The 16758-nt window shown below is 45.9% G+C and overlaps 1 protein-coding gene across 8 annotated transcripts in view; it reads right to left on the reverse strand.

Annotated features, from left to right (window-relative positions):
• eps8a (EGFR pathway substrate 8a, signaling adaptor) overlaps positions 1-16682 on the reverse strand; it is an 85151-nt gene extending 68469 nt beyond the window's left edge. For all 8 annotated transcript variants that reach the window (XM_070555752.1, XM_070555709.1, XM_070555684.1 and 5 more), the window contains exon 1: positions 15856-16682. The gene's annotated coding sequence lies outside the window, so the exon portion shown is untranslated. The remainder of the gene's footprint in view (positions 1-15855) is intronic.
• Between the last annotated feature and the right edge of the window lie 76 nt (positions 16683-16758).

Here is a 16758-nt window from a genome sequence, read left to right on the forward strand (position 1 = left end):
AACTTAAAAACAATGGTGGACAGCGAAGCGGGAGCTGTCGGAGAGGATTGTGCATATAAATGTCAGTATAAACTTGAAAACTGTTAGGTTAAGGACTTTTTGTGATACATGAACGTTATTTTAGTTAGAAATGTTACAGTAAAAGTGCTTGTATTGCGGTCTCGGCTCGTATGTTCGGCCGCTCGGTGTCGTACTTCTCCCGCTACGTTTTCCCCCTGATTTTAATAGAAGTTTGTATTTTAGGAACAAAAGAGAAAACCAGGGAGTTTATTAAGCTTAGGGCGGAGATGGACCACATGATCACCGGAGCTAAGTGTTCGGCGGCTGTGGCATGGAGGTACAATAACATCTCATATTTTAAAAACTCGTTTGAGTTTATTTTTTCTGCGAAAACATGAAAGGAATAACCCGTTGTCCTCTTTTCTCTTCCTGTTTCTTTTCTTACATGTTTGTTAAGACTATTCTGGAGGAAATGGGCATCCAGGGGAAGGTGACAGCGATGACCAGCTTCTGGATCTGATCAGGGAGGACATGAGGCTGCAGAGGGAGGCAGAGCAGCAGAGGGCACAGGAGAGAAGGGAGAACTTTGACAGCTTTTTACTTTGCTAGAAAAAAATGGTTAATAAAGATTAAACATGTACATATAAAAGAAATATCTAAATAAAATCAGTTCTGCATTAAACTCTTGAATTTTATTTTTGTTTACAAATGAGAATTGTTTACTAGAGGGTATCCGCTGGGTCTTAAAGTCTTAAAAGGTGATAAATGGGTTTTGGCCAGATTAAGACCCTTAGAAAGTATTAAAAACTATTATCACATCTTTGCTCAGCTTGTCGAAAGTATTTTCTCTGGATTAGCTCTCCAACGGTCGAGGAAATGATTAAAAAGCTAAATGTAGTGTTAAAGAGTTATAATTTAATTAATGACCATAGATATTAAAGATCCACATCAAGTATGGATCCCATCTAATGACCACCGGGTTATTTAAATGAGGATTGGTTCTTTTTATTACAGGGAAATTAAATAACTCTTTAACACTACATAAATAAAACTTCCAGCTCCATCGTTTAAAGTCCCTTCTGCTCAGTGGTTCCACGGTTGCTAGGCGACGGAACGTTCGCCAAGGGAGAGGCGGGAGCTCATGAAGGCTAGGCCTGTCCAAATTCACAGCCGTTAACATCCGGTCTACCCGGCCGACGGAGGACCCAGCCCACGTCGGCCGGGTAGACTGGGTCCTTCGAAGGATGCAGACCCTGAATTGAGACACAGCGAATAACATAGGTTGGGAGGTTAGAGGTCAAAGGTCAGGCTGGATCCTGCTGCATATTTATCTGTTACTTCGGGGACAAGGCCCTGGATGACACTTCCTGTATGGTTCAACCAGCAACACACGATATACACAGATACACACAACAATACACACAACGATTCACACCAGTACACACAACGATTCACACCAGTACACACAACGATTCACACCAATACACACAACAATACACACAACGATTCACACCAGTACACACAACGATTCACACCAATACACACAACAATACAGACAACGATTCACAACAATACACACAACGATTCACACCAGTACACACAACGATTCACACCAGTACACACAACGATTCACACCAATACACACAACGATTCACACCAGTACACACAACAACACACACAGATACACATAATGATGCACACCAGTAACACACAACGATACACACCAGTAACACACAACGATACACACCAGTAACACACAACGATACACACCAGTAACACACAATGATACACACAACGATACACACCAGTACACACAACAATACACACAGATACACGTAATGATACACATAGATACACACAACGATACACACCAGTAACACACAACGATACACACCAGTACACACAACAATACACACCAGTAACACACAACGATACACACCAGTAACACACAACGATACACACCAGTACACACAACGATACACACCAGTAACACACAACGATACACACCAGTAACACACAACGATACACACCAGTAACACACAACGATACACACCAGTACACACAACGATACACACCAGTACACACAACGATACACACCAGTAACACACAACGATACACACCAGTACACACAACGATACACACCAGTAACACACAACGATACACACCAGTAACACACAACGATACACACCAGTACACACAACGATACAAACCAGTACACACAACGATACACACCAGTAACACACAACGATACACACCAGTAACACACAACGATACACACCAGTAACACACAACGATACACACCAGTAACACACAACGATACACACCAGTAACACACAACGATACACACCAGTAACACACAACGATACACAACGATACACACAACGATACACACCAGTACACACAACAATACACACAGATACACATAATGATACACATAGATACACACAACGATACACACCAGTAACACACAACGATACACACCAGTAACACACAACGATACACACCAGTACACACAACGATACACACCAGTAACACACAACGATACACACCAGTACACACAACGATACACACCAGTACACACAACGATACACACCAGTAACACACAACGATACACACCAGTAACACACAACGATACACACCAGTAACACACAACGATACACACAACGATACACAACGATACACACAACGATACACACCAGTACACACAACGATACACACCAGTACACACAACAATACACACCAGTAACACACAACGATACACACCAGTAACACACAAGGATACACACCAGTAACACACAACGATACACACCAGTAACACACAACGATACACACCAGTAACACACAACGATACACACAACGATACACACCAGTACACACAACGATACACACCAGTACACACAACAATACACACCAGTAACACACAACGATACACACCAGTAACACACAACGATACACACCAGTAACACACAACGATACACACCAGTAACACACAACGATACACACCAGTAACACACAACGATACACACCAGTAACACACAACGATACACACCAGTAACACACAACGATTCACACCAGTACACACAACAACACACACAGATACACATAATGATACACACAGATACACATAATGATACACACAGATACACACAACGATACACACCAGTAACACACAACGATTCACACCAATACACACAACAATACAGACAACGATTCACAACAATACACACAACAACACACACAGATACACATAATGATACACACAGATACACATAATGATACACACAGATACACACAACGATACACACCAGTAACACACAACGATACACACCAGTAACACACAACGATTCACACCAGTACACACAACGATACACACAGATACACACAACGATACACACCAGTAACACACAACGATTCACACCAGTACACACAACAACACACACAGATACACATAATGATACACACAGATACACATAATGATACACACAGATACACACAACGATACACACCAGTAACACACAACGATACACACCAGTAACACACAACGATACACACCAGTACACACAACGATACACACCAGTACACACAACGATACACACCAGTAACACACAACGATACACACCAGTAACACACAACGATACACACCAGTAACACACAACGATACACACAACGATACACAACGATACACACAACGATACACACCAGTACACACAACGATACACACCAGTACACACAACAATACACACCAGTAACACACAACGATACACACCAGTAACACACAACGATACACACCAGTAACACACAACGATACACACCAGTAACACACAACGATACACACAACGATACACACCAGTACACACAACAATACACACAGATACACATAATGATACACATAGATACACACAACGATACACACCAGTAACACACAACGATACACACCAGTAACACACAACGATACACACCAGTAACACACAACGATACACACCAGTAACACACAACGATACACACCAGTACACACAACGATACACACCAGTACACACAACGATACACACCAGTACACACGACGATACACACCAGTACACACAACGATACACACAGATACACACAACGATACACACCAGTACACACAACGATGCACACAGATACACACAACGATACACACAGATACACACAACGATACACACAGATACACACAACGATACACACAGATACACACAACGATACACACAGATACACACAACGATACACACAGATACACATAATGATACACACAGATACACATAACGATACACACCAGTACACACAATGATACACACCAGTAACACACAACGATACACACAACGATACACACCAGTACACACAACAATACACACAGATACACATAATGATACACATAGATACACACAACGATACACACCAGTAACACACAACGATACACACCAGTAACACACAACGATACACACCAGTACACACAACGATACACACCAGTAACACACAACGATACACACCAGTACACACAACGATACACACCAGTACACACAACGATACACACCAGTAACACACAACGATACACACCAGTAACACACAACGATACACACCAGTAACACACAACGATACACACCAGTAACACACAACGATACACACAACGATACACACAACGATACACACCAGTACACACAACGATACACACCAGTACACACAACAATACACACCAGTAACACACAACGATACACACCAGTAACACACAACGATACACACCAGTAACACACAACGATACACACCAGTAACACACAACGATACACACAACGATACACACCAGTACACACAACAATACACACAGATACACATAATGATACACATAGATACACACAACGATACACACCAGTAACACACAACGATACACACCAGTAACACACAACGATACACACCAGTAACACACAACGATACACACCAGTAACACACAACGATACACACCAGTAACACACAACGATACACACCAGTACACACAACGATACACACCAGTACACACAACGATACACACAGATACACACAACGATACACACCAGTACACACAACGATGCACACAGATACACACAACGATACACACAGATACACACAACGATACACACAGATACACACAACGATACACACAGATACACACAACGATACACACAGATACACACAACGATACACACAGATACACATAATGATACACACAGATACACATAACGATACACACCAGTACACACAATGATACACACCAGTAACACACAACGATACACACAACGATACACACCAGTACACACAACAATACACACAGATACACATAATGATACACATAGATACACACAACGATACACACCAGTAACACACAACGATACACACCAGTAACACACAACGATACACACCAGTACACACAACGATACACACCAGTAACACACAACGATACACACCAGTACACACAACGATACACACCAGTACACACAACGATACACACCAGTAACACACAACGATACACACCAGTAACACACAACGATACACACCAGTAACACACAACGATACACACCAGTAACACACAACGATACACACAACGATACACACAACGATACACACCAGTACACACAACGATACACACCAGTAACACACAACGATACACACCAGTAACACACAACGATACACACAACGATACACACCAGTACACACAACAATACACACAGATACACATAATGATACACATAGATACACACAACGATACACACCAGTAACACACAACGATACACACCAGTAACACACGATACACACCAGTAACACACAACGATACACACCAGTAACACACAACGATAAACACCAGTAACACACAACGATACACACCAGTACACACAACGATACACACCAGTACACACAACGATACACACCAGTACACACGACGATACACACCAGTACACACGACGATACACACCAGTACACACAACGATACACACAGATACACACAACGATACACACCAGTACACACAACGATGCACACAGATACACACAACGATACACACAGATACACACAACGATACACACAGATACACACAACGATACACACAGATACACACAACGATACACACAGATACACATAATGATACACACAGATACACATAACGATACACACCAGTACACACAATGATACACACCAGTACACACAATGATACACACCAGTACACACAACGATGCACACAGATACACACAACGATACACACCAGTAACACACAACGATACACACAGCAACACATAATGATACACACCAGTACACACAACGATACACACCAGTACACACAACGATACACACCAGTACACACGACGATACACACCAGTACACACAACGATACACACAGATACACACAACAATACACACCAGTACACACAACGATGCACACAGATACACACAACGATACACACAGATACACACAACGATACACACAGATACACACAGATACACACAATGATACACACAGATACACACAGATACACACAATGATACACACAGATACACATAATGATACACACAGATACACATAATGATACACACAGATACACATAATGATAAACACAGATACACATAATGATACACACAGATACACATAATGATACACACAGATACACACAGATACACATAATGATACACAGGTACATCGTCTCTACCTGCAGATTTGACATCAGATTTTCTTGTTTTCTATATGAAATTATTCATCCCAACACACAAATTTCTAATGTTTCCTGAAGGCATCACCTCACTAGGAGCGGGAGGGGATGAAGACCCTTGTGGTTGTGTGTGTGTGTGTGTGTGTGTGTGTGTGTGTGTGTGTGTGTGTGTGTGTGTGTGTGTGTGTGTGTGTGTGTGTGTGTGTGTGTGTGTGTGTGTGTGTGTGTGTGTGTGTGTGTGTGTGTGATCAGCCGTTGCGATCCCTCCTGCAGCTTCCTAGAACACCTGAGGAACTTCCTGTGTAAACACACCTGTTTCCTCTTTAGACTCCCACGTTTCTCTCAGTTTGATCCACATCTTTAAGATGGTCGGAGGGTCAAAGGTGGATTTCAGCCCAACGTCGTAGGGTGTTTTGGAGCTGTGCGGGTGCGGGTTAGGGGGCGTTAGTGTTCATCGTCTCTCGCTGCCCGTCGCTAACCGGACGAGTAATTATTAAAGACCTTTTGTTCCTGTTCTGCTGTTCTAGTCTTGCTCTGTTTTGCTTATCTGTTAACGATTGTCTGTATTTTTGATCGTGTTCAGCTCTTTGGGCCGCCGTGACCGGTGGCAGGAAGGCGCTGTATGAATGAATGAATGAGTGAGTGAATGATTTAAAAGCAGGTTAGATGTTTCTGCAAGCTAACCCAAAAGTTAAAGTTCAACACTCCCATGAGCTCCAGTCAGCAGGTTAAAGGTGAAACGTGCTGAGATGACAGATAATCCAGCAGAACCTCTGCATCCGGTGCAGAGGTTCTGCATCCGGTGCAGAGGTTCTGCATCCGGTGCAGAGGTTCTGCAGAACTCAGATCTGACATTTTCACCGGTCTTCTTCCTGGTGTCAGATTTAAAAACACCATGAAGGTCTGGTTCTGATTCAGGTGGCGCTCCTCCGGGCATACAGAGGAGGAGCTGTTAGGAGGCGGGAAGATGGTCCAGTCCAGTAGGTCCCGGAGAGACCAGCGCCACCTGGGTTCTGTTAGGGATGTAGGCCGTCAACCGGTGCCGCCTTTACCGGCGGAGGCATCCCTCGGTTCTGTAATCCTGAACGGAGATAATCGGTCTGCTCGTACATCACACAAGCAGCCCAGTAAACACGAAGCGGCTCCGTTACCATGGAAACACAGCTGTCTGTCACTCAGGTATGTGAGGTTTCTGGTTCTGTTTGACCCAAATGAACACCAGAATCATTGAGCTGCCTTTCTGAGCCAGAGGACTCCAAAGTGCTTTACCCTACAGTGAACCCTTCATCCAGCTGCATCACGGCCTCAGTCCCACCACCGGGGGAGGCGTCCTGCCCAAGGACACGACTAGCAGAGCCTGGGTACGAACCGGCAACCCTCTGAGCCCTGAGCCAGCGCCGCCTCACACACCCCAGGTGAGTGAAACAGGTGGTTCTGTTGTTTTCAGAGCCAGATTTTAGTTTTAATCTGAGATTATCTGATTTTGTCTCTGTTGGGGGGGGGGGGGGGGTGCTCCCGGGTCAGAGTTCTGGGTGGGCGGAGCCAGCTGATGGGAGGTATTGATTGCTGTATTGATGGACGTTCTGCTGCATCGAGGTCATGCCGCTCTCTACTCCGACCTACATCCTGACAGAACCGACTGGGACCAGAACCTGCAGAACCCACAGCCTCGCACTCAGAGCACTGGAGTCTGGACCTGATGAGCCTTGGCTGCTGGTTTGGGACTCTCCAGCTGATTGACTACCAGAACCAGCAGAACCAGCTGATGTTCTCATTTACTAGAAAACAATCCCGCTGACCCGAGTCCAGGTCCAGAACCTGCGGCTCTGGGTTTTACAGAACCTATTTTCCTTTTTTCAGATTCATCTCCTCTGCTGGACCCGGCAGAACATTTCATCTTCTGGCCCGGTTTCACAGCAGCATCTCCTCCTGCGGTGCCGGTGCCGCCGCAGCCCTCTAAGGCCCGGAATGCTGCTCTGGGCTAAAAATAATCCACAATAATCCTGGAAGTGCTGAAGTCGTCGTTCCTGCTCACAAGCTTAGAACCGAGACAGCCTTCCAACAACAGAACTCCAGGGAACCGCGGGTCAGTGGAGCGGGCTTCGGCCGACCCAACAGGAAGTTAAACCCGACCAGTCTGCTGACAGAACCACAGCTGGGTCTGAACTTTGACCGTTTTAAATGCCCACTTCCTGTCTTTGGGTCATGTGATCTGAAATCGGGTCCAATCAGAACCATTGATGACCAGAACCAAAGTTATCTGCATTCCAGTTCAGTAAAACTTCACATGCTGGTTCTGGTCCACATCAGGGAAAATGAGTCAGAGATGTTTCAGAACCAAACCACGACCAGCTAGGCTCAGCACCGGTTCTGGTTCTTTGGGCCAGGTTCAGACTGAAGACTGAGATCCTGCTGAGGTCTCCTTTAGCCCCACAACCTGATGGTTCTGGTACTGGACCCTGTGTTCTGGTGCTGTTCCACGGAGGTTCTACTGGACTCAGTCTCCCACAAACACCCTGAACCTGGTTCTGATCAGTACCGCCTGGTTCTGAAGAGCTGCATCCTGATTGGCTGCTCTCAGAGGGTCTCAACAGGAATGAAAACATCCGCTCAGGTTCTTTTAGCACACAGAAACCAGCTGAGCCTACCTGTGCAGGTGGGTCCACCGGTGGGTCAGAACCAAAACCGAGCTGCTCTCCGTCTGCTGGCTGCAGGATTAACGGGAGCAACAACTTTAAGCCTCTAATTAGTGACGGTGGGGAGGGGGCGGAGCCTGGAGCTGAGCCAACAGGTAGCAGATGGTCAAGGAACCTCTGACCCGACCCGACCCGACCCAGTCAGTTACAGGAGCTTAATTTTCATTAAAATTCACTTTTTTAAACATTTGTTTATTAAAGATGTTGTTTTCTGTCCAATTGTTTATTTATGTTTAAGTTTATGAGTTCTGATAATTAAATGTTGCCCTGCGATGGCCTGGCAACCTGTCCAGGTGTACCCCGCCCGCTGGAGCCCAGCACCAGCCCCCGCGACCCCGAGTGGACAAGCGAGTACGGACAACGGACGGATGGATAATTAACACCCACATCACCCCGCTTCTCCTCCAGCTTCACTGGCTGCCAGTCACCTTCAGGGTTCATTTCAAGATCCTGGTTCTGGTCTATAGGGCCTTACATGGACAAGCACCATCTTACATTGGTGATCTTCTTAGTCCCTACACCCCCAGCAGGTCCCTGAGGTCCAGTGACCAAAGCCTACTGGTTGTGCAGCACCAGGCTAAAGGAAGGCTGAAGGGTCCTATGGATCAAAATGTCCGGTTTTTCATCCCGGAGCAGGGATCGAGTTATGGGGGCTGGAGATCTTTCAGGGAAAGATCCAGTTTCTATATTACAATCTTTATGGACTCGGCGTAGCGGGGTTCTGATGAGCGGAGAGGACGCAGCGCGCTGATCGTTGGTGCGCCCGCTGCGTCCGGCGCACGATACATTCTCTAAGTGGCGCAACAAAACATTATTATGAACACATGATTGTTCATATCGGTTGATATCCTCTGGTACTCTGTCTTTTAATCGTTCCGACGTGCTCCGCTCATCGTGTGCTGCGGTGATGTCACCTCACTGACGCATGGAAACGCGCTCTCCGCTTTGCGGTCGGGAGATCTTTGATCTGCTCAGAAGTAACTGATGAGGTGAAAAAGTAAGAATCAGATTTTCTGGAGAGTTTAGAGGAGATGCAGGAAGATGAGAGACAGACAGGACAGGAAAATAGTTCAATAAAAACAAGAAAACAAAGTAAAATGTAGGTAGATTTACCTCCACCACACGTTTTATAAAACAATACGTTATACACATGTAGTATTTATACATTCAGATCACCTTCATGACTCAGTCACACACCCAGGGCCGTTTTAAGGCATTTTGGGGGCCAAGGCAAAATGTAAACCCCCCCCATAACTGGGTTCCCCAGAAGCCTCTGTGTAATCCACACCCTGTCCAGCGGTGTTAACTATACAGGGTTTGTAAAAGCCCCCAGACATCACCGACATGTTCTAATGTTGTCCAACGAAAAACTCGATTGTTGGACACGCCGTCTCATCTGCTTCTTTTCTGAACTCAAACATCTGTCAGTTTCAGAACCGTTAGAAAGCGTCTATCTGTGGATTCTCTGGGCTGCATGGTGGCGCAGTGGTTAGCACTGTTGCCTCGTAGCACGAAGGTTGCAGGTTCGAAACTCGGCTGCAGCCTTTCTGCGTGGAGTTGTGTGTTCTCCCCATGCATGTGTGGGTTCCCTCCGGGTACTCCGGTTCCCCCACAGATCACAACACGCCCTACAGGTTATAGATTGTAAGTCGCTTTGGATAAAAGTGTCTGCCAAATAAATAAATAAACATAAACATAAGATTCAATGACAAACTTATTTTATCATTGATCCTATCGTCTAATCTCACAGCTGAAACAAGCATCCTTAATAATCTGCACAGGAAGCTTACCGATGCTGTAGTAAAACAAAAGGTATAATAATTTATTATTAATAAAACCTTGTTGCAGCACTAAAGCAGCAGAAAAATGAGATTTTGCAGTAAATATGCTAAATATTTACATATGAATTGTTTTAGAGCCCTTTTATTGGCAGAATCTGATATTAATTTTAGCTCTTCACCTGGGGAAAAAATGGGTCCCAACGTGGTTTGTGTGGTTTTGACGTAGTGTGACGTAGGGATGGGTAATAAATTGAAAATGTATCATTATCAATCAATCAATCAAAGCTTTATTTATAAAGCGCCTTCCACAACCCTGTCAGGAAGCCCAAAGCGCTGAACATGGTTCAGTAGAAGGTAAATATATTGAATAAATCAAAAATAAAAGCAATTCAAATTACAAAATAGGTGAAACATTCTGGTACAGGACAACTGTGTAAAACAAGGGATTGAGTGAACCAATGAAAACTGTGAGATAAAATCAACATAAAGGAGGGCCAAAATCAAACATGTTCTGGAAACGCCAAGCGGAGGAGGTGTGTTTTTAGGTGACTCTTAAAGACGGGCAGAGATGGGGACAGCCTGACTGAGGGTGGCAACTGGTTCCAGAGTAACGGTGCTAGGACTGAGAAAGCCCGGTCCCCACGGGTACGACACCTAGACCGAGGGACAGCGAGCAGGCCTTGGTCAGAGGAGCGCAGAGCGCGTGATGGGGAGTGTCTTTATTACGATTATTTGGATCATTGATGAATTGGATCGGGTCTCGACTCGACTGAAATGAAATTGATTTGCAGACCCGTGGTCCATAGCTCAGTAAAAACATAGAAAGATGAGAACAACAACGGGAAGAAAAGTAAAACTCGTGTTTCGGTTAAACCAGAGGCTCTAAAGTACAGAAGTACCGTGCAGCACCGTTTCCACTGGGAGTCAGCAGAGAGGTTGCACCGCTAACGGATGTATTCAGTCAACAGATAAACGTCCTTCAGGACATGCTGACACCAGCAGAGGCTGCACTGGTCCATCTGGGCCAAGAGTCTTAAGGCATCGCTGAAAGCCACTTGTTGTCTCTGACGGCTGCTTTTGTCTAATTCCACCGTAGGTGAGCGGTGAACGGCGAAGTGCAGCACCATCTAAACCAATTCACTTTTACGTCATTAGAACAAAAACTAAACCTCCGAGAAGGTTTGTGCGTGTAACGCCCGGCACCGACGGTAAACGTCATTGTTACGTCCCCGACAGGTGTTGTTAAAAACCAGAACCCAGGAGGACAGCAGAACCCCAGCACTGCTGCAGGCACCGCCTTTCTGTGCAGGTGTTGGCTGTAGCAGCCCGGGAGAGAGGAGGAGGAGGGGCGGTGTCAGCTGTTTCAGAGCTGGGTGATCCTGGCTCCTGCTCTTCCCTGGCCAGACTGGCAACCGTAACAGTCCTCATCATCAGTCACGCGATCTGTGATCACATGACCCAAATATCTGACTTGGTCTGAGACTCTCAGCAGACTGTCAGACAGCTTCAAACCTGGAGGTGTCATGCATTTGTCCTCTTTGGTTCGACAGATCAGAATAACACTTTTAGCCGGATTGTACTTACATCACGTTGTTCACCAGAGCACACCTGAAGGAGACGCTGGAGAGCAGCTGAACTTGGGCTGAACACCACCAAGTCATCAGCATACAGTGGGTGACTGTTGCACCTCCAACCCAACAGCTCTACACGTTTACTGCCTGGAGAGGTCATTCATGTAAAAGTTAAACAGTACAGGTGCTAAGATGCTTCCTTGCCTGACTCCATTACAGACTTGAGATGGTGCAGATATACGGTAGGCCCACCTGACCCGCACCGTCTGGTTAGCATACCAGAAGACCAACATCTAACCATTAACTGGATTAAACGGGAACATTTTAAACTGCTAGGGAAACATTTTTCTCTGCTTTACCAACACAACACGACTAGAAAACAGTTCAACGGTGTGCAAAACAACATGCCATCACCTAAATACATCCGTAGTCGAACTATGATCAGTAAAATCGTGTATTTCATTAACATGTTCAGTAGGAAGCTACTGGAATGCTAACATTTCATTTCTACTGCTAAAAATGTAACGGTGACCATCTATCATGTACAGGTGAACGATAGTCCTGCAGCGGTGTTGAGCAGAGCAGACTGGAAGCAGCAACCTGACGCCGCGGTTCTGCTCCGTAGCGCTGCAGCCAGCTTTAACAGGATGGTGGGCGCTTTCCTTCCGCTGGACTTTAGATTTTCTTAGTTTCACAGCCAGCGTGCTTTTTCAGAAGCCCACTCGATCGTGCTCCCCACTGACGTTAGCTAATCTGCCCGTAGTTCATCCCAAACCTTTAGTGATGCACCGATATGACATGTTTGGGCCGATACCAATATCCGATATTAAGAGCACTGTTATGGCCGATAACCGATATTAATGCTTCTAAAACCAGCAGATTTTGTATAGAATGGAAATGATAAAAGCTGAATTTACGTTATTAAGTACACACACGACACACACATTTATGGTTCTGAGATGATTTCAGTCGCTGTTCACACGACTAAACAAGTACACCCCCCACACCCCACACCCTCTGAAACAGGCAGACAAATGGAGACCAGATGGAGAAATTATCGTTGTTAATACCGGCCCGGTTCTATTTATCGGACCGATACGATATGTTAAAAAATGACCGACATCGGCCGATACCGATATTGATGCTGATATATTGTGCAGCCCTGCAAACTTTGCACGGTTTCTGTTTTCCTCCACAGCACCTAGTTCAGCCTGGTGTGCGCCAGTAAAAAGATTCCTCCTTACACAAAAGCAAGCAGCTTACCGTTGTTCAATAAAGTTCTGGGCAAACGTACCTGGAACAGATGTTGCACGGGCGACATCTTTGGATGACGTATTGCCTACATTACATCACAGTACATGATGAGGTCATCACTTTTACAGTTTTCTGAAAGGGGAAAACTCCGGAACGATACTTTAAGGTTGCACAACACAACGAATGGATGATGAAAAGCGTTGCCGACGCGTTCCTTCATCGATTTTATCCGTTCGTTGTTGCAGCCCTGCAGTTTTGGATGAGTTCTTGGTGAATTTTATCTAAGTTTCTTGCTGAGTTGGTAAAACCCACAACCGGATCAGAACAATTCTCTGAACTGACCTGAGACCAGCCTTGTTGAGGACTTTACCATAAAACCCAATCAGGGGTGCGGACCTCTCCAGCCATTAGAATGTCCCGGGCTTGAGGGGTTCGGCAGTTCATCCCCGCTGCCCCCAGGTGGATCTGGCCCTGTGGTTGAGTTCTGGTCCCGTCGCGCCTGCTCCTCCTGCAACTCGACTCCTGATCCTTTACTGCTCCTTCGGCAGGTCACAGCTGGCAGGTATGGTTACACCGCTCCGTCTCCAGGACAACCAAACAAACAAGACTCCCAGGAGACGCCCGGGAATCGCAACACTAGAACCTGGTCTGAACCCAGGCGGCCATAACGTCACCAGTAAAGCCGTAACATCACCGACCCACCTGAAACTCCTGGTTCACCAGGCTCAGAGTGGGAGGTTTCTGTCAACAGAACCGGCTGTGGACCTTAATCCTGCTAGAGAAAGACCCGCTACACAACACACCGGACCCAAAGGTGCATCACAACTCGGCTTTCATCTGCACAAGTCCAGGAAACGTGTTTAAAAGGCAGGACTTTCCCTGGTGTGTAACCTTTGTTCTCCACATCTGACCCGTCCCCATGGGGGGCGGAGAGCTGCAGACACGGCTGCGCTCAGGGACATTTGGTGGTTTAACCCCCCAATCCAACTCCTTAATGCTGAGGGTCAAGCAGGGAGGCGGGTCCCATTTGTCATCTGTGGTATGACCGAACCATGGACTTGAACCCACGATATCCCAGCCTCAGGGTGGCCACTCACACCACTAAGCCACTGAGCTGCTACCTGCCCCAAACCCGTGCAACAGGAAGAAACCGACTTCAAGTTAAAGAATCTAAATCAGAAAAGATGCAAAACAAATGAGGGGTGCGTGCGTCTGAGCTCAGCCTTAAAGCCTCTTCCTGTTGCTCCTAACAAAATAAAAGCCTGAACTTTAAACCTAAAGGAAAAACACTAAATAAAGTCTAAAGCCTTATTTATGTAGTAGAAACCTTCAAAATAAAAGCCTGAACTTTTATTTCCTATTTCATAATCAGAAGTTTCAATTTAGGATCCTGTGTGTGTGTGTGTGTGTGTGTGTGTGTGTGTGTGTGTGTGTGTGTGTGTGTGTGTGTGTGTGTGTGTGTGTGTGTGTGTGTGTGTGTGTCGGCTCGGTTCTGATCTACATCAGAACTTCAGAAGTTCTATCAGCAGAGCAGGAGCCAAACAGAGGACTCGGTTGTGTTGTCTCCACGTGTGTGCGCGTGAACATGCTGATTCGTTCAGGTGTTCTTCCTGAAGGTTCGGCTCACCTAGGACCGGCCACCTGCCCAGGTGCGCCGTTGCCCACCTGCTACCTGTACGAGCGGAAGCCGCTGGTTTCTAACTAGCATCCACATCTCTGCTGATACCGAGCCGAACTGAAGGACTCGCACCTGTCGGTGACTCCGCTCGTTGTGTTTCTAGGTGACCCGGTTTGGGTTCCGGTTATCCGTTGAGAACATCCTGATCAACACCGGCTCACCTGTTCGTCTCCGGGCGGAACCGAACTCACCTGCAACACCGACTCCGATCAGAAGAACATGGTACCGGCCTGATCCGGTTCCACCGACTCCTCACCTCGCCGCACGTCCGACAAACTGAGCCTCGGTCCGGCTACGGAGCACCGAGCGGCTCGCTGGTACCGGACTGGACTCTGGTTCCTTCTGCAGCAGCGTTAGCTTGGGGGAAGTGTTTCCAGGGCGCTGACTGGCAGGCTAACAGATTCTGAGGCCACGCCCATGGATGATTTTAACAAAAGTGCAAAAAATAACTAAAACTGTTTTATTTGAAGAAACGAAAAATGCTCAATTGGTTATTTGTCAGTTTCTTTAATTTCCCATCACTAGCTTTTTATTTGAAGTATTTCTGTTCAGTTACAACATAATAAAACAAAATTTAAGCACCTGGTGAAAATTACAGAGCCCTAATGTTTAAATAACCTTTGTATTACAATCAGAATGACCATAAAATGTAAAGAAAACTCCTCTGACCTTCCAGTCAGCGCTCAGGGATTACAAGACCTGTATTCTTCTGTGTAGAGTTGGGGTGCCCTCTGCTGGACAAACACAGACCCTGCAGCTGTGGATGATTTTTTCTGTCAGAAATCAGAATCTCTGATCAGAAAACCCCTGATGGGCCTGTAATGTCTCTACTTTATCTGTTTCAAACTAGGACTGCTCACACAACTCTTCAGAAGACAGTGTGGAGTTTGGAGGTGGACCAACACCAACCCTTTTAGAACCATAACATCGGCCCAAAACAGGAGCTGTTATTCTAAAGCTGAAGTGGACCTTTCATCCAATCATATACACCACAGCCGTTACCGGGGGGGGGGGGGGGGGGGGTACTCATCTACCCCAAAAACATAAATCCTCACAATCAGCTGATCCATTAGATCAATATTGAGCTAACTGAA

The sequence above is a fragment of the Nothobranchius furzeri genome, chromosome 1 (assembly GCF_043380555.1).
Source record: "Nothobranchius furzeri strain GRZ-AD chromosome 1, NfurGRZ-RIMD1, whole genome shotgun sequence".
NCBI lineage: Eukaryota > Metazoa > Chordata > Actinopteri > Cyprinodontiformes > Nothobranchiidae > Nothobranchius > Nothobranchius furzeri.